This window comes from Palaemon carinicauda, chromosome 33, assembly GCF_036898095.1.
Source record: "Palaemon carinicauda isolate YSFRI2023 chromosome 33, ASM3689809v2, whole genome shotgun sequence".
Lineage (NCBI taxonomy): Eukaryota > Metazoa > Arthropoda > Malacostraca > Decapoda > Palaemonidae > Palaemon > Palaemon carinicauda.
This window is the reverse complement of record NC_090757.1, coordinates 41,473,979-41,493,978: the sequence shown is the minus strand read 5'-3', so window position 1 is coordinate 41,493,978 and position 20,000 is coordinate 41,473,979. Positions and strand designations below refer to the sequence as shown.

The following is a 20,000-nucleotide window of genomic DNA, read 5'->3' as shown; positions in this document are numbered from 1 at the left end:
TATATATATATATATATATACATTTTATATATATACTGTATATATTTATATATGTATTTATATATATATAAATTATATATATATATATATATATATATATATATATATATATATAATTACAATATGCATACATACTAACATACACCCCTGATTTTATTACTGTCAAAACACAAGAAACTTTGAGTGTATGCTATCCTCCCCTCCCCCTCTCTTGCCACATTTCGAAAGCAAATTACTCTCAAAAATGTCAATCGTGTGACTCTCGTCCTTTGTGGAATGAGTCGTGTGAATTGCCTTTTTGCAAATATCCGTACCCACATTTCTATGTAAATGTTCGTTATTTCAATTTGTTGTTGGTCATGGGAGAGTGGTGATGGGGGGTGGGGGTGGGGGGGGGGGGGGGTTTGGAGCCATCCGCTACGTGAAAAGAAAAAAAAGGTATGAAACGGATCTCTCTTTTGGACCCGAGTTTTTCATGTTTGTGGTAACGTGATACGAGGTTTTGATAGAAGCTAATGCAGAGCGTGATTAAAGAAAAGTTAGTAAACGATGCAAACAGGGATGTTGATAGGAGTAAAAGAACAATTAGGTAAATGTGTTTCTGAAAATAGTTCATGTGATTTAATAAAGTAAAATGTTAGTTAGGCATCACATAACAGCGTGTACATATAATTGTGTGTGTGTGTGTGTATATATATATGTATATATATGTATATATATATATATATATATATATATATATATATACTGTATATATATATATATATTTATATATATATACTGTATATATATATAACATAGGTAGTGTTATGTATAATCTGTATATCGTATATTTTGCATAATGATCCACCGTTTATTCATATTAGGCATTATATACATAAAAATGCAAATGTATATACACAGTATATATATATATATATATATATATATATATATATATATATGCATATATAATATAATATAAATATATAAATATATATATATATATATATATGTATATATAATATAATATAATATAAATGTATATAAATATAAATATATATATATATATATACATATATATATATGTATATTTATATGTATATATAATATAATATAAATGTATATATATATATATATATATATATATATATATTATATATATACATATATATATATATATATATATATCATATTCATATATATATAATATATTATATATAATATATATATGTAAATATATATATATATGTATATATATATATATATATATAATATATATATATGTAAATATATATATATATATATATATATATATATATATGATATATATATGTATATATATATGTGTAATATATATATGTATAATATATAAATATATAATATATATATATATATAAATATATATAATATATATAAATATAATAGATATAAATATATAATATATATCTCTCTCAAGGGTTTTAGCGACCCTTCCCCTACTTAGCAAGAGCTATTATGAGTGATTGGTTTGTTGGGGATCAGCCAGTTTATGCCATATATCTCTTAAGGTTTGCTACCTCTCTCTAGCTTTTAGCGAGAACCATCTCATAGCGTTAGAAACTAGTTCTCAAGACTAGAACTTCCTAGCATCGCCTCTTCCAAAATCGTAACTAACTCGTGGCCAAAGTAGTGGCAAAGTCATATTGTTTCTTTACCACCCACTGTTGGCTGTTGCAATCAATGAAAATTTTATAGAACTTATTTCGTGTATGCTAGGCTTTAGGTTGCTTTTGGCTAATTGCTGTCTATCCTACTGATTGGAAAAATGGCTTTGTGTGTTGTGAGTTTGATTTAAGAGGCTGAAGAAATATTTGGCACCGGATGAAGTCATATGGGGGCAAAGTGTGATATGGATTAAACCATATTTATAAGGGATATGCTCTTGCTACACTGAACTATTAGAAACAAAGTGAACCTGGCTGAGAATTTCCAGCGTAAGGTCTTGCTTGGATTTACTAATGATCCTTGTTGTAAGAGCGTCTAGCAATCTTTTGATTGTATTTTGGACCTTGATGAGTCGTTATTGAGAAATAAAAAGTTGTCGTGTCTGTTTTCAACTGTTCATGTTTTATCACTTGCGTTACAATCTCATTATTTTTGTAATCATTGTCATTTTTTTGCCTGTCAGTAGAGCAGTTAAGAAACCTCTCTCATTGATTTAGGTCTGACAGAAAACAATGAATAATTCATCTTTACTGGCAAAACAAGTTCGTAAATAATATGAAAATTCAAGAAAACATTGGAATTTTGTGATGAATTGCATGTTCGGAGTGGAGTGTAAATTTTTAGTTTCCTGAGTGTAATTTTGAAACACTGCTGCGAAATGAAAACTTTAAGTATTTTAAGCAATCGTTGATTGCTATTAGAGCAAACACTTATGTTTTTTTTTTTTTTTTATCGAAAGGTTTTATCGTGTAGCTTTCGTTAATTAGGCAGTTTTGTGTGTTCAGAGTACCAATGTGAGTAATGGTTTTTTTGAAAGATTTGTAGTTTGGGTTTCACCCAAAGTTGGATCTGGGAGCACCAAGCAATGGCTGCTGAAGACTCAGCCGGTAGACTTTAGGCTCCCTTGTCATAACTACGCATCCCAATCTTTAAGGACGGTAGGATTGTGGACACTAATGAAAACCATCTGAGCTTGAGTGTGTCTCCAACTCTCAAGACATTAAATGTGTGTAGCGACGTTTCAGCTAGGCCGCCATTAACTTGTGTTGTATTCTTTTGATTTTTTGATAATCGATTGTATATGACGAAAGTATTTTGTTAATCTTCTTGCGGGATTAGATTTTTTGAATGACTGCAAATATATTATAGAAAGATTGACACCTGGCAGATATGAAGTTATTTGGCGATAAATGGATTCAATTGAATACTGAAAATTAAGGTAACTGATATGGGAAGTCCAATTACTTTATTATCTATTTAGGGTTAATGGAGTTATCAGGGTGTATACAACCGTTGTATACCGGAAAGACACTTTTTAAAGGTAAAGGGACAAAGGAGATTATAATAAATGAATCCTATTGACTTGACATAGTTTTGGAAATCAAGCATATAAGATACTGTGCCACAGAAAGGACTTTCAATATGTTTTGGAATAAGATTATATTAATGTTGTCCGTCAGTTCTTTGTTGAGATATCTTATTATGAAATTTCCTCCCATATGCTTTCACTCTGGCTACCCTTCTTTCCTCTGTATTTGTTAAGGAAGTTTTCATTCAACTCCCTCAAACTCATCTCTTTTGACATCTGTTCAAGTCTGATCTCTGTTGATTAGATCTTTCACTCATACTCGTACACTTTCATATTGATTGGTCCTTTTTGTTACATTTGATAATGTATATTGATGATGCACGACTATAAATACCCAAGGCTCTAACATATTTAATTGAAAGGTAAATTAATAGGAAAAAAAAACATTAAGGATTAACATTAAATGCAAGAGAGATTCATCTGGATTAGAGAATCACCTGCATCCATTTTATTCTCGATTTCGAACCATGTGAATTCTACTTAGCTTTAGAATTGAATAATCTATGTATTCTAAGAGATGGTGAATCTGGCTCGCCAATATCATTACAAATCTTTTTATTTGATGTCCTCTCAGAGGTTCGTTAGCATTGAGATTGTTTTATAGGATTCTTGAGATTATGATTAGAATAGATTTGGTAGAATGCCGGGTGAAGCTTTGATATCCCACATGCTCAGCTGAACTCTTGTCCATCATACGTCCTTTAAATCTATTTGTGAACCTTTATATTATCTTGGCTCAGTGATGAATCAATATCCATTTTATGGTTTTCCTGACCCTTATTCCTCCCCCGTCTCATTAAATCTCTGAGTTTCCTTCATTAATTAAAGCTTCGTAACAGATTCACCATGACGACGTCAATTTAAGCTCTATTAAACGTTGTAGCAAAATTGATCTTCTGAAGATTTATCTTTAATCGACCATTAATTTTCTTTAGCTCATTAACCTCTGCTAATAAATATCTTATCATATTGATATATGGCAAAGACATCCAGGTAGCATATGGATTTTTCAAAGATTTATAGATAGTCGTGGCATTTTTTTCATCGGTCACCAAAAGAAACAGATCAGGTCATTCTAACCTTTTTTGTGTACTTTTAATTTGATGCAAAATTCTCTCAATACATGAAATTCTGGAATAATATTAACATTTGGGAATATGAAAAATTCTTTCCTAGAGATCCACTTTTTTTTTTTTTCTACGCCGAGTTCTTCCATACACCCAGACTTGGCGCCGTCAACCCAAATGGACTCTGAGGACAAACAAGTTTCCAGATAGAAGAATCCAGCCTTTTCAATCCCAATTTCGGGCTCCGTCTTGGGCGGTGTGGTGATGGCACCCGTCTTGAACAGTGTCGGGAACCACCTGATAGCGACTTTATGGCGCCCTAATTTGTACTTCTGCGGATCGGTGATCATTGAATGGAGGACCCAGCGGGATTTGGGACGGGTCTTGGCTGACAACTGTTGTGGGGGAGGGAGCGGGGACGGGGACGGGAGATCCTACGCCTGGGATTTGCTCTCGATTCCAGTGAGAGTTCTGGAAGTTGAAATGAAGACTGGTTTGCTTATCTTCCCCGAGCATTTGCCTCTGATGCTAATAGGGAGGTCGTTGTAGTTGGGTTATGGCTTCCCAGTTTCCTTTGCTCTTGGATTTTGGGAAAATCTGGGAAGATCTAGTCCATTATGAAAATCTATTCAGATATGATTTAGTTTTATGGTAAAGAACTTAAAAAAGAAAAAAAAATTAATCTGTCTTTAAACTCCTAGAAGAGAAGCATATATTTTTCCCAGTAATTCATAGTAACTCATTGCAAAATTCCTTTCATAGTCTTGCTTGTTTGTTTGTTTATTTTGTATTTCAATGTATGATTCATGTGGAAGAAAATGCCGAAGAAATTTCTACTTGTTAAAACATGACATACTGTCAGCTTGTTATTATTCAAAATTGTTATTCGCTTTCGTATTCAAATATAGTATTCGAAAGATTTTTTAAATTTTATTTAGCCAAGTGTTTTAGCATAAGCATTATTAACAGGTGTTCATATAAAAAGTTAAAAAAATGTCCTGTGTAAAATATTGCTAGTTGTCATTCTAAATTTCTAATGGTAACTGTATTTGTTTATATCTTACTTACTGTATAACCAATAGTCACTCCTGAATATTCAAAGAAATCTAAATGTCAATAACATTTAAGATAAATTTACAAATCACTCTTAGCAAATCATTCACCCCTTACTTGCCATAAGGTCTTTTGAAAGTAATGGCCATGGCATTTCTCTTGTCATAATTAGTCCCGTGAAGAAAACTAACGCCAAACTCGGTGCTTTGAGCGAGAATTTCTTCACGTCGTAGTTTATGAAGCACATTTGGAAGCGCCCAAGAGTACTTTGGGAGTTATTGGCAAGAGAGGGAAGTTGCTTCTTGCCGGAGTTTTCTCGTTAATTTAATAACTGTAAAAGTTTCGGTGTTTGAAGTTTATCAAAGGACCCTTTGCATGACGGAAGCTTTCATTGGGATCTCATTTTATTTGGTTATCAACAATAAGCCATTTTGTATTTTACATCAATTTTGAATGGTGTCATCAATTGGAAAGTGGATACGGACAAAGAAAGCATATTTGTGTGTATGCAAGTCATATTCATATGCAAATAAATGCATATGTATATATATGTATATCTTATATATGTGTATATATATATATATATATATATATATATATATATATATATATATATACATGTATATATATATACATACATATATATATATATATATATATATATATACACACACACATATATATATATATATATATATATATATATATATATATGCATGTATTTGTGTATATGTATATATACATATATATATATATATATATATATATATATATATATATATATATATATATGTATTATGCATTTATATGTGTTTGTTTGTATATATTTGTTTATATTTGCGTGTATAAATGTGTATATATATATGTATATATATATGTATATATATATATGTATATATATATATATATATATATATATATATATACATATGCATTTGTATTTGTATGTTTGTATAAGTGTATTAAATTTGCATGTGTATATATATATATATATATATATATATATGAATAAACATATGTATATATATGTATATGCATATATGTATATATATGTATATGCATATATGTATATATATGTATATGCATATATGTATATATATGTATATGCATATATGTATATATGTATATGCATATATGTATATATGTATATACATATATGCATATACTTCATATATGTATATTCATAAATGTATTTATATATATGTATAATGTACATATATGTATATATATATCATTATATATATCATTATATATACACATATACAATAACAGCAACAAATGCAACTGTATCTAGTATGTTTATCTATATCTATGTATATATAGTAGGTATGAAAGCAGATTTATATATATATGCATGTGTGAATGTATACATATGTGCTTATCACGGGTCGTCACAATTGATCATCTGTCTCCATATACCTTTATTCAGTGAATCCTTCTTTGTCACGCCAGCTGCCCTCGTAATATCCCTTATTGACTCCCTAACTCAACTCTTAGGCCTTCCTCTCCCCCTCCTACCTAGGGGCTCAGGCTTACCATCCTCTTCCTGACATGCTTTGTCTCCCTTCTCTTCACTTGCCCGAACCACTTTAGTCTTACTTCCATTGCTTTCTTTCGAAACGGATTGACATGTGCAGTTCATCTAATGAATCCATTTTAACCCTATCCTCCTTCGTTATCCCCAGTGAGAATCTACAACATTTTCATTTCTACAAAAGGTTTAAATCTTGCTTCTTGTATGTATTTGTATTTACACAGGCACAGACACAGTATATATATATATATATATATATATATATATATATATATATATATGTATATATATATATATATACATATATATATATATATATACATATATATATATATATATATATATATATATATACATATATATATATATATATATATATATATATATATATATATATATATATATATATATATATATATATGCCAGAATCGTATTTTCACTTTGAAGTTCTGTGTATGAACCCCCTGGGTTAAAGGCTTCCTCAACATTACCTACTCTAGAAAACCCACTGTACTTAACCGTTAATATTTTGGAGAGTAAGTAATTTGTTTTGTGCAGTACGTAAAATTTAATGTATTCCCTTATAAATCTATTTGATCATTTGAGTAAATGTACTATAAATATCTGTCTAATACCTTTCGAAAAGAAACTTGCATTTTTAAGATAAGCGTTGTTACAATAATGACGTTATATATAACTTACATTTACCTTTGCATTGCTTGTTTAACAACGTCGTATTTTGATGCCTGAGCGTTGGTGGCTCACAGAAAATCGGCGAATCTCTACTAACCGTGGAATTCACCTGAAATATTCATGCGTGAGAGATTACGTCCGAGTTTATTCATACATTTCTCAGATTTCCGCCACAGTACACATGCAGTTTTGTGTTGTTACTTATTCTCGTAATTTATATTTCCTTTAGGAATTCTCCTTGGCGGGAGTTAAAATTAGGGATATTTATATTATTACAAAATTAGACACTTTGTTTTACACCTGTATATTTTTGTTACAAAAAATATTCCTTTTTGTCATTTTGAGAAATTACTTGCTATTGCAATTTTATTCATACATTTAGTAATTTTCAGTGTTGCCATCTATTGTTCTACTAGTATCTGAATAATTTATTTCTATAATTGCTTTGGTAAATTTGTTTGGGGTATTTTTAGTATATTTTTTTCGAGTCAAACGAGCCTAAAATTCTTACTACCTTTTGTTTTTATCTGATGTGGAAAAAACTACTTTATAGACATCCAAAACCTCCCCCTGTAGATGAACAGTTGTGACAAGACCTTCGACCCAATCATATTGGGCATGCGATTCTTATTTTCATGAGTGTGACCTTTATTGCCTTCGTTATTGATGCGGTATCATATATCTTCCCGAGGATAAAGACACACTGCGTCTGTATAATCCAGGGGTTCTTAACCTTTTGATGAATCCAGACCTGCAATGGATTGCCCAATATGGTCCCATACCCCAATCACTCGACTGTCAAAATAATCATCACCAATCCTATCATTTGGCAGTATGTCTTCTGAATGTCAATGACTTGAGTGTACTGTACTTTTGGATTGTTAGGAATAGACATTAGATAAAATTATAAGCATTGATAACTTTTATCATATTTTCTTACTGAAAGCAAAATAAGAAAAATGAGAAATGATATATGTACTGTGTAGACAGCTACAATTATTTCTAAAATATAACCGATTCAATTATTTCTAAAATATAACCGATTCAATTATTTCAAATTACAAATCAGCAACATTACTTCTTATAGTTCAGTTTTATTAGACGAACGAAGAAAAATCATAAATAAGCAAGTTTTTTTTTTTCCAATATTGTGACTACATAAAACAGACTTTTACAAATCTAGTGAGATATTTGCTTTTGTTTTTGTGATATCAAAGCGTGGAATCGTGGCACAGTTATTAACAAGGCTATTTTCATGTCATCTGGCACCTCAAGTTGATTTCTTCACTGTGATTTTAGATTTAATTATGCAGATAATCCTGTTTCACAGAGATATGTAGTTGCGAAGGGAATTAAAAGATTCATTACTTTCATGGCCAAGCTTGGGTAAGCTGATATTTTATTCACAACAAAACTGCTTTTAATACATCACAGCCCTTTCGAAATGACCTTTCTTTCTTTGTTTATCTTGGAAGTCAATAAAATCGTCCTTTGATGAATCGATATCACTCAATCACCATCATGAGACTCAATACTACACAGTATTCTAGAAGTTTTAATCCAGTTGTGACCATGTTGTGGAATGATCTTCCTAATCGGGTGGTTGAATCGGTAGAACTTCAAAAGTTCAAAAGTTGCAGCAAATGTTTTTATGTTGAACAGGCTGACATATATCTTTTTATAGTTTATATGCCACGTTTGCTTTGATGTTTGTTTTTAAAATATCTTATTGTTAATTTTTTCTCATCGTTTATTTTACTTATTTCCTTGCCTCACTGGGCTATTTTTCCCTTGGGCTTATAGCATCTTGCTTTTCCAACTAGGATTGCAGCTTAGCTAAAAATAATAATGATAATAATAATAATGATAATAATAATAATATTAATAATAATAATAATAATAATATCAAACGAGAAAGGGTTTTGTATTCAAACCGATTCCATGCTTAGATCACCAGTATCTGAAAATTAACCTTTAAAATTTGTACATAGAACTTTCAAATGATTTTTGACTTCTTGAAGTATTTCTACAGGTAGTGTTTCACCATCACCAATAAGGATATTGTTAAGGATTGGAAAGTTTGCCCGGTTTCCCCTTTCAACGTGTGACATTCTTTGCGCAAAAGGGAACAGCGCCGCATTATGGTGACTATTAAACAAAATAAGGTGATCCTAAGAATTTTATACTACATAATCCTTAATGTCTGTAATGCAGTCAAGCACTTCCGTTAAAAGATCCACTGTAAATACAATCACAGAGGGTCTTTTAACCAATTTCCGATGGATATCAGCTAAGGTTCATGTATGCGGAGAAGCGAAAGCTAGAGAGAGAGAGAGAGAGAGAGAGAGAGAGAGAGAGAGAGAGAGAGAGAGAGGGAGAGAGAAGTATTGTATTTGAAAAATGACAATGCCGTTAGAAGGTTTAGATAAGATCAGAAGTGATGAGAGAGAGTGTCAAAAGAAAAGTAATAGCTGAATACCTTTCCCGCTCTTATCACAGTTCATATATAAATAGATAAATATATATATATATATATATATATATATATATATTTATATATATATGTATATATATATATATATATATATATATATATATATATATATATATATATATGTATAGATAGATAGATAGATAGATAGATAGATAGATAGATAGATATAGCTATATATTCATATTTCAATGTGTGATGATAACCAAGCATACTCAGATGGTTTTTTACAATGAACTATAAAACATTTTCTGGTCGAATGTCTCGGTTTTCAATTTTTTTTTTCTTCTGGTTTCTGAGTCGAGGTGATATTTATTATGCATTTTGTCGACTTTTGTAGAGTTGTTGATACGACAGCAGTGACTTATTTTTCAGAAGCAAACATTTCACATAAGATATCATTGATAAATTGGTTTGTTATATTTATTCCTTGAACTGGAAGGTATTTTTCTTGTCTGTACTTATACATATTATTTATGAACTAGTTGGTTCAACACCAGTGACCCTTGGTTTTGTTAAGCCATTATAATAGCAATAGATCAATCTACATTTTCATTATAGCTTGGTCATTTATAGTTTTTATTTTATTTTATTTTATCCTTACCCTCGTACTGTAAATCCGTTTCATCTTCAGAACTTTTCAAAAAGTATTCTGTACAAACTAGCTTTCTCTATAAGCGTTCCATCATCTTGTATATCGGTTCTACCCTTCCTCCTTCCCCTTGTCTTATTCTATCCCTGCATTCATTGCAATTATTTACGCTTCGTACGATCTCTTCCATCGCCATGACAACGTCATCCCTATCCTCGGTATCATCTGGGTCAGAATTCATCTAATTAGCTGTTTATACATTTTCCCTTATTAGGAGTTCAATTTTAACCCTCTCTCTCTCTCTCTCTCTCTCTCTCTCTCTCTCTCTCTCTCTCTCTCTCTCTCTCTGATGACATAGTGAAAATAGGCTCATTTCTAAATACACTGTATAACGGGGTGCTTTTGCCAACCTGTTCCTGATTATTCTTGGAATTGTTTCATTGGACCTGACTTTAGGCTTTAGGTGTATTAAAACTTCATATGTTTTTCTTTCTTGCATTGATAATCACTTAAATTTTGTAAGAAAATATATTCCCTACTACTACTACTACTACTACTACTACTACTACTACTACTACTACTATATCTTTTCATATTTTATCGTATCGATTGGGATCGTGTATTTCTTGGAGGGGCTGCATTTTGATATATATGAGTGTAGAGTTTTATATATATATATATATATATATATATATATATATATATATATATTTATTTATATAGGTGTATATAAATATATTTATATACATGTAAAATATATATATATATATATATATATATATATATATATATATATATGTATATATATTATTACTTGCTAAGCTACAACCCTAGTTGCAAAAGCAGGAAGCTATAAGCCCATGGGCTCCAACAGGGAAAATAGCCGAGTGAGGAAAGGAAACAAGAAAAAATAAAATATTTTAAGAACTGTAACATCAAAATAAATATCTCCTATATAAACTATAAAAACTTTTAACAAAACAAGTGGAAGAGAAATATAATAGAATAGTGTGCCTGCGTGTACCCTCAAGCAAGAGAACTCTAACCCAAGACAGTGGATAACTATGGTACAGAGGCTATGGCACTGCCCAAGACTAGAGAACAATGGTTTGATTTTGGAGTGCCCTTTGCCTAGAAGAGCTGCTTACCATAGCCAAAGAGTCTCTTCTACCCTTACCAAGGGGAAAGTGGCTACTGAACAGTGACATTGCAGTAACCCTTTGGGTGAAGAAGAATTGTTGGGTAGTCTCAGTGTTGACAGGTGTATGAGAACAGAGGAGAGTATGTAAAGAATAGGCCAGTCTATTCGGTGTAAGTGTAGGCAAAGGGAAAATGAACCGTAACCAAAAAGAAAGATCTAATGTAGTACTGTCTGGCCAGTCAAAGGGCCCGTGACCTTAAAATTCTCTTGAAAAGGTCAACAATAATAAATATCATTTTGTCTATGGATGGTTTTATTCCTGTTTCTGTATACATTATCTAAGAGTCAAAGGATACGAACTGCGTGGAGAGAAATGGTAAAATGTTTTCGTGAATGTTTTTGCAAAGCTTTGAAACGGAAGTTTAAAAAATATATGAATATATTTCTGAATTGTTAACATTTTAAAGAGAACATTGCTTTTTGGGGGATTGGATTTTTCTGGTGAAAGATATTCTGGCAGGTTACTTCAGTATATATTAAAGATGATCCTGGCTAAACACCCATTATTAATATATACGTTGCAGATTGATATGCAACTACATTGTCATAAAATGTTACTACTATTCCTATTTGATATATCAAATAAGCGTAGATGCTAATGAACTGCAGGCGTTCCCAGTTGTATTGCAAATTATGCCAATGTGGTGTTAAAAATTATACTACTCTTTCAAAAAGCGTCGATGTTAATGAAATGGAGTCAGGCCAAGTAACTTTGCAACAAGAATAGTAACATGAAGATGACACTACATTTTATTCATTTCTCAAGTGAAAATATCAAATCTAGTGCTTAAATTGCCGACAAAAGTGAGTTCATCTCAGGGTGTGAGGTGGCTCTTTACAAGGAGAGAATTTCCATGAAATTACTCCTGATGTCACGATGTTTGCGTGACCTGCTGTCTCTTCGCCTGTGTTCTTTTCAGCTCGTGCTCTCCTGTCATTTTTTTTTTTTTCACCATTTGGATATTTGTTACTTTATAGATTAACTACTTTAAGTAAAAAGAACACTTGGTATTAATCTGTCTTTTATAGTATTGAAAGGGGAACGATATCTACTATATTTTGAACATGTCCTCCTAGGTCAAGGATGGGGAACCTTTTTGTGCAAGAAGGCCATTTTACAAGTCATCATCCCATATAAAGGTCGCATAGAAATATTTTAAAGTTATTTTATCCCTTAAGTAATTTATTAGTAATCTAATAAAAAAGATAGGTTTATAGAAATTGAAAGCATAATATTTTCAAATATTTTTATTCAAGCATGTACTTTTTATACAAGTAATATGTAAATAATATCGAAAACATAGAATTTTCAAATATTTTATTTATGTAAGAAGTTTTAAAAGTAATAAGTAAATGAGTAATATCGAAAGCATGACATTTAAAATTATTTCAATTAAGAAAAAAAGTTTTTTTTTGTATTTAAAGAAAGAGTAAAGGAATAATCTTATAAATTGATGTCATATAAGCATCAAGAATGTAAAATTTATCATATTCAAGAAACAGTAAGCAAGCATGTACACATTTTCATACATATCAATGACTTTTTTGGGTTTGCTTCTTTTGAGAAAGCATTTTGACATCAGGCTCTTAGTCTCAATTGGTCCTCCAAATGCTCGTCTCTCAACTGCGTTCTCAGTGAATTCTTGGTTTGCGCCAAGTACGAAAATGTGGATTCACCACAGTATGTCTAAGAAAAACAGGAAATCAACCGTCGGGCATGTTTACGAAGACGAGGATATTCTATCGCGTTTTGCCAAATTTCGACGGGATTTTCTCTTTTCAAACAGAGACTCCAGGATATTATCCTCAGACTTTTCAATAAGCTCCATTTGTAACTTCAGGAACCTCTGATACATCAACTAAGTGAGGTTGAAAAGCAAGTTTCAGTGTGATGCTATGCTTTTCAAAATCATTGAATCTTTTATCTTATTCTTTATCAATGTGTCTGAAACCGGCTCATTTTCTTTAAAATATCCATAGATATCCTTAGTTTTTACTCATTACTTTCGTCAACTGGGGAAAGTGGTGTTCTGAAAGTTTGGATCGAGTCAAAAGGGACTTGAAATGCAACAGTTTCTTTCAAAATGACAGAATTTTTGGCCATATATCACAAATACATTTATTTTTGCCTAATGAAATATTCACCTCATTTTGTTTTGACATCACATAAAAAGGCAACAAATCTGTAAAAATTTGGATCTGAAAAATAACAATACTTTTTGTTTTCTTTGAAAAAGTCAATAATTTGCCTGCGTAAAGACTAAATTTGACCAACACTTTCCCTTGCGACAACCAGCGTACTTTTGAGTGATATGGCAAATCTACACTAATTATTTAGTCATTCATCATCAGCATGCTTCGAAATTGACGATGCTTTGAGGCATTTCGTCGAATATAGTTGATAATGCTTATAATATTTTGCACAGTGTCATTTAAAGTTACAGATTTTGCAGAGAGATTTTGCTGGTGTAATATACAATGAAAAGAAATAAGTGCACTTGGTTCTTGGATTTCTTTCTTAAGATGTCCAATAAATTCTTAATTTTTATCCATCATAGCTGGAGAACCATCTGTGTACACACTTACCAAATTAGTAAAATTTAGTCCTATTTTATGACATAGCTCTTTGAAGTAGTTAAAAATATCTATCCCTGGTGTCCTTCCTTTAATGGTGCCTAAAGCAAGCAATTCCTCATAAATTGAAAATCATGTTATGGTACGAGTAAAATACAATACTTGTGCTGAATCAGTGGAAGCTGTTGATTCATCCGAAGCTACTGGGTAATATATATTCTCTTTTTAGATTACGTTTTTCAATTGTTTTGTTACATTACTGGCCAATTCATGCTGTCGATTTGTGTTAGTCCTTCTTGAAAGAGGCACCACTTTATACTTATTATCTTTATCGGGATATATACATCCTACTACTTCTAAAATACAGTCCTTTATGAGTTCTACATCACTGAATGGCTTACCTTTTAATCCAAGCAAATTTTCAGCATTTTAGCTTGCTTCTGTCATAGCATTCTGTTAATGTAACATAGACTGGAAAAATTGTCTTTGCTTCTGTTTTCCATCGTTTAGTTTCTGAAGTGCTATCCTTCGAGGGTCACCCTCAAATTTAGCATATTTATTGCCTTTATGAAGAACATAGTGTTGCTGTTAATTGAATTTTTTAACCGTTACAATTGCAGTATCACAAAGCAAGCAAGATATTTTGCCTCCAGTATTAAGTAAAAAAATATTGCAGTTCCCATTCTTCATTAAAGATCCAGTTTTCTTCTTTCAAAGTCCGTTTTAACTTTTTTTGACATAATTGGTCAAAAAGAAATTAATTTATTCTGAAAAGCCATAAAAATGGTTAATGATGAATTAAGCTAGCCGCACACTGATCCAGACAAAACAGTCTTAGAGATGACATCAATAAATTTGCATCTACAATATGTTATGTTATTATTATTACAACAATAATAATATAGATGTTATATTTTTTTCTGTGATTAGTATTGTTATGTATCATTAACTAATTGTTGCAGGATTAAAAATAAGAAAAACGTAAATTATCAATGGTTCCTTCAAATGTTAACTTAGATAGCAAATACCGTATTGTAGATATTGTATGCCCTTGCTGGTTTCGAGAGTGTCACCTTGACAGACCTTTTAACATGCTGTTACAAGGCGTGCATACTTCAAGAGCAACGTGTCCCTAATGATGAATTTTTGGTTCCTTTTCCCCATTTAAGAGTCGTCCAAGGAATAGACGTGCAGTTACTTCAAAGAGTTCTCTGTCATTACGTACACATTTTGCGTCGTTTAGAAATATTTAATTCAGTTTTTGTAACTACCTATTTTTTTTTTCTAATCTCTTCTAAGATTAAATATAAATGTAAATATAAATATAAATATTAATGTAAATATAAAAAAGTGGGGAATATAAGATAAACTCTGTCAAAACACTTTGAAAATAGAGACGAGTTTTAATTATCTTCCAATTATTGACCATTTTTATCTTCACGTTTGAAGTTCCACCTGCTCCCATTTAATCAGGTTACTGTAATTAGTATCCTATTCATTTAGAGAGTTTTTTACTCTTCCTGGGTTTGGAGACGTCGCATCTTTTTTTGCATCGTGTCTGTGTTCTTACTTTCTCTTCATAGTCGTTAATTATTTTTAATTATCTCACGCCAGAACCCAACTATATAGAGGTGTATGTCTTCTTATGATTCATTTACCTCTTATTTGTAATCTTTAACTCCTTAGCGCTGGTGTTATTAGGTTTCCGAGTCTTCTAATCGCTACTCTTATTCGTTATCATGATACTTCATAATGTGTTTTCTTCATTGCACATCACCCAATACACAGTAGATATTACTTTGTTTTTTGCAGTGTAATTGCGGTTCCAAAATGCTCTTGAGCTGTCTGCAATACGTTTTTCTGATTTTTCTTTTAATATCTTGGTGTCCATATTTTCTAACTTTTTTTTCCATAGTACAACTAAAGATTAGCAGGAAAATCTTAGAGCTTCAATGTATCTAAAATGTAATAGTGTACTACACTTCGAAATTGTTTACAGATATTTATTGAAACATGTATGCATTTATGAAATAAATAAATCATACCTACTATACAGGGCTATAATCCTGTTTAGTACATCTTAAATGAATAATTTGTGGTTGGGTACTAGTGGAGATTCTCAATCCGTTTATTTTTGAGATTCATGAAAGTCGAAAATATCGTCCAAGCTCTTCACGTCATTCACAGATTTTAATTGCTTCAATATCCCCAAGACGATGAGTCTCTTCCACTAACCACCTCATAGTGGGGCATATGATGAAATTTCAGTCCATCTTTTGGGCCCCTGACGCCATCAACGGTCGAGACCCCTTCCTGAAGAGTTTTGGGAACCACTTGATGGAGAATTTACTTTGGAAAACTCTTGGGAATAGAAAGGTTGATCTTTAATTGGTGCCTATTGGGATTGACGATCTTTGAATGGGGGACCCGCAAGATTCCAGTAGGACTTGGAGACGTCAATGTATGTGTTCGGGGGAGGGGGGGGGGGGGAGTGGCGGCAGTGGTCGGTGTAGGGTTTTGGGGAAAATTTTGTTTGGGGTTGTGGAGGACTTGTCGGTGTGGGATTGTGGGGAAGGGTTGGTAGTGGGGAGGGTGGCAGAGGCCTTGTCGGTATGGTGGTTTGGGGGTTAATACATGGTTTGGATGGCTATATTTGACCTTTTAGGTAAGATCATTCCATGTTTGTGTTTTACTACTAATTCAAAAGAGAATCGCGTAAGATAAAAGTCTGACTTGCTTGTCTTCCCCGAAAGTCTGGCTTGCTTGTCTTCCCCGAAAGTCTGGCTTGCTTGTCTTCCCCGAAAGTCTGGCTTGCTTGTCTTCCCCGAAAGTGTGGCTTGCTTGTCTTCCCCGAAAGTCTGGCCGGATTATCTTCCCCGAACATTTACCAGTTAATCGACGAAAGGTAGCGTCGGATGCTTGGATTCTATCTGAAATATAATCTTCAAATCTGTAAAGATAAAAGTGTTAAAGAGCAAGTTAGTTTCGATATACGAAAGTGAAATATTATAACTTGTATAGGTTACTCTGGTATTCTGTGAATTGAGTAATTAGAATACCTTTTCCGATACTATTATTAACTTATCTAGGTTTTATTTTCTTATTAAATATAGGAGCTCGTCTTGGGGAATTATTGAGAAATATTTATAATCTTTTTTACTGTTAGTTGGCTATTGTACATATTTCCTCGGCATATTAGAGAAATATCTCATTGCAAGATTACCATTTATCGAAAATGCGATTAGTTTTCAGAACTGGGAAAGTATTATTCTAAAAGTTTGTATACAATTATAATCTAACTACTTTTGAATTAAGTTTAAACTCAATTGAAGCAAATGTGAAAGCTAGATTTAGTTTTTTCATGTTTTATACTAATAACGCTACTCGTGATTTTTTTTTTGTTTTTTGAAAAGAGGTTGAGTGAAAATGTGTGTAAAAAATTTCAGCAATTGGTTAATAAAACCAAATATCTAATTAGTGTAACCATATTATTAAAGGAAGAATTATTTTCAAATCATTCATAGTAAATTATTGCCTAAGTTAATTTTACGTGGTTTGAAATTAAGATGTTTACCAACATGACACTTGTCATCTCTAGTTTTTTTTTCATGAAAATAGGCCACAACTTCTGTGGCTTAGAGAAGAATATCTCGTCGTCTTGGTTTATGGGGCACATTTAGAAGCCGGCATGAGTACTCACAGAGCAAGTTATTGCCTAGCTAAGTGTCATCATGTAAGAGAGCTTTAACAACTATTAAGTTTGAGTGGTCAAGTTTTTTCTAACTTATTGTGTGGATACCTTGTCTTTTTTTTTACCCATTTAATCTCATATGATGACGCATTTTTATCAAGTTCTCTTCTTTATCATAAGTCGAAAATTTTGTATGTATTCTTCATTATAAGTCGGAAATTTTGGTGTTTTCATCATTATAAGTGGAAAATTTTCATGTGTAATTTCTTAATTTCAAGTCGAAAATTTTCAAGGATATTCTTCATTATAGGTCGAAAAATTTAATGTGTATTTTCTTCATCATAAGTCGGAAATTTTAGTGTTTTCTTCATTATAAGTGGAAAATTTTCATATGTAATTTCTTCATTACAAGTCGAAAATTTTCCAGAATTTTCTTCATTATAAGTCGAACAATTTCATGTGTATTTTCTTCATAAGTCGAAATTTTTTGTATATTTTCTTCATTTTAAGCCGAAAATTTTCTTGTATTATTTTCATTACAAGTCGAAAATTTTCCAGGATTTTCTTCATTACAAGGCGAAAATTTCCCAGAATTGTCTTCATTACAAATCGAAAATTTTCCAGATTTTTCTTCTTCATTATAAGTCGAAAATTTTCATGTATCTTCTTGTTCATTATAAGATTAAAATTTTCATGTATTTTCTTCATTTTAAATCGAAAATTTGCATGAGTATCTTGTTTATTATAAGATGGAAATTTTCATGTGTATTTTCTTTATTATAAGTCGAAAATTTTCATGTGTATTTTCTTCATTATAAGTCGAAAATTTTCATGTGTATTTTCTTCATTATAATTCGAAAATTTTCATGTGTATTTTCTTCATTATAATTCGAAAATTTTCATGTGTATTTTCTTTATTATAAGTTGAAAATTTTCATGTGTATTTTATTTATTATAATTCGAAGATTTTCATGTGTATTCTCTTCTTTATTATAAGTCGAAAATTTTCATATGTATTTTTATCTTCATTATAAGTCGAAAATTTGCATGTGCATTATCTTGTTCATTATAAGATAAAAATTTTCATGTTCATTTTCTTCATTTTATGTAGAAAATTTTCATGTGTATTTTCTTCATTTTAAGTAGAAAATTTTCATGTGTATTCTCTTCGTTATTGTAAATCAAAAATGTTCACGTGTATTTTTTTCTTAGGTATAAGTATAAAAAATCATGTGCATTTTCTTCGTTTTAAATGGAAAATTTTCATGTGTATTTTTCTGCATTTTAAGTCGAAAATTTTCGAAATTTGTCTCCTGTATAAACCTGACTAATCGGTTTTACGGGTTCAAAGTACTCTTGGAAATATTTTCGTTCTAAATGTAAAATATGAAATATCGAATATATACATCGAAGTAATAAAATAATCCTCTTAGTTTCCCTAGAATTGAGAAAAGTGCCATGTTAAAAATGTTACGCGATTCCCTTATCGGATTTTTATGTCATTGTTTATTCTCGAGGTAATATATTGCTTTCTTCAATTGAAGAATTCCCGTATTCACTTAATATTCAGAATACTGTCATTGTACATTTGTCCTTTTATATATTCCGGCAACTTCGATGCAAAGGTTATGTTATGATTGGCGTGCGTCTATTAATTTGTTTGTATGTCTCTTTCTGTGTGTTATTCGCATAACTCAAAAACTATTTAATCGAATCTCATGAAATTTGGTGGGATGATTGGCCCTGCTCCAAGGACAATTTAATTTGATTTTGGGAGTGATTGGGTCAAAGGTCAAGGCCAAGGTCACAAAAAGGTAAAAAACTTGCTATATCATGGTCAATTTTTATCCCATTTGCATGAAAGTAGTGCCAATATGTGCATAATTCAATTCCATATCTTATGATCTGGTATTGGCGAAGGTTGCGCTCTACCGAGTTTCCGTTCTAGTTTGAGTAATCTTTGAATTTAGATTTAATTTAAGGAAAAACTAACCAAATCCGGATTTTCAATGTATCAATCAAATATAGTTGAAGGTCATATCTTGAAAT

General features: G+C 31.2%; 1 long non-coding RNA gene across 1 annotated transcript in view; it reads left to right on the top strand.

Moving 5' to 3' along the window:
- LOC137626311 (uncharacterized) overlaps positions 1 to 20,000 on the top strand; it is a 287,200-nt gene that overhangs the window by 208,927 nt on the left and 58,273 nt on the right. The gene's annotated exons all lie outside the window — the stretch shown is intronic.